The sequence below is a fragment of the Amphimedon queenslandica genome, unplaced genomic scaffold, assembly GCF_000090795.2.
Source record: "Amphimedon queenslandica unplaced genomic scaffold, v1.1 AMPQUscaffold_12724, whole genome shotgun sequence".
Classification (NCBI taxonomy): domain Eukaryota; kingdom Metazoa; phylum Porifera; class Demospongiae; order Haplosclerida; family Niphatidae; genus Amphimedon; species Amphimedon queenslandica.
The window spans coordinates 23,752-25,189 of record NW_003547040.1 but is presented as its reverse complement, the minus strand read 5'-3'; positions in this window follow the sequence as shown (position 1 = coordinate 25,189).

The window sequence follows — 1,438 nt, the reverse complement described above, 5'->3', positions numbered from 1 at the left end:
AAATCACAAACATACAAGAATCCATCTTTATCAAATGCTAATCCACTAGGACAAATAAACTGATCAATATTACTGCCTTTACTTCCAAAGCTACTAACAAACACACCATCACTAGTGAAGACTGATATACGATTATTACCCCAATCACTAACATACACTAGACCAGTAACTCCAGTGTCTATTGTCATCCCTATAGGCTCAATAATCTGTCCAGGACCAGATCCTTTAGTACCAAACTGACCCACAAAATTTCCATCTGGAGAGAACTTCAGAATGCGATGATTAAAAGTATCAGCAACATATGCTAATCCTTGACTGTCAATAGCAATGTCATGAGACATAAACAGTTCACTAGCTGATCCTTTATTATCAATTGAATGAGAAAAGGTTAGATCAGGATTCAAGACTTGTATACGATAATTAAATTTATCAGCAACATAAACCTGTCCTGTTATAGGAGAAATGGCTATGCCAAAAGGAACGTTGAATTGTAGTGGTCCACTGCCCTCCTTACCAACTGATGCTATAAGGTATCCATCCATGCTTATCTTCTGGATCCTGTGATTATCAGACACAAAAATGAATTTGTCTGGAGTAATGGCTACACCACGAGGGGAAGAAAACATGACATTACCACTTCCTCCTTCCCCTCCTAATGATTTAACTTTCTTTCCTTCTCTATCTAGTATTGTTACACAGTGACCATTGCACTCAGTTACTATAACATGATTATCATCACTTACAGCAATTCCATAGGGAACCTTAAGCTCAGCTACAGTATGTACTGGAGTGATGTTATCAAGGTAAGGATTGAAAGGGATGACTAGTGAGGTATCCTCAAGGTGTACATCATATACTTGTACTTTTACTGTATGAGTACCATGTGTTGAAGGGTTACACTGTATCCTATACACTCCAGGATCAGTGCTGGTGGTAGTGACTGTAGTGGGAATGGGTTGATCACCTTTACCAACTGGTACTAGACTACACCTCAGAGAAGAGAGGGGAACACACAAAACAGATGAATCTGGTGCCTCCATTGATTGTGAAAATGAAACTGCTTTGCCAGCAAGCATAATATGATCAATCTTCTTCACTCTACACTGCTGTAGTGCAGTAGATGAGTAGGTCACAATATCTCCAATGTGATGTAGCAATTTGATATCTTTACTCAATACAAAGTCGGCCTTTTCCTTTGGATGTAACTCCTCCACATTGATCCCTGCAGTAACTTCACTCATACGCTCCATCATCTGTTTCTTAGACCTCAGTACTTGTTGAGGACTGCCTGTCTTCAGACTCTGTTCCACATAATCCTCAACATCCTCCAGAAAGCTCAAACTCTTTTCTGCTGATTTCATTTGCTCTGAAAGCACTTTTAGCTTAGCATCAGTGACCCTCTTTGCCTGCTCAGTCAGTTTCCCCTCTGACTGACGAA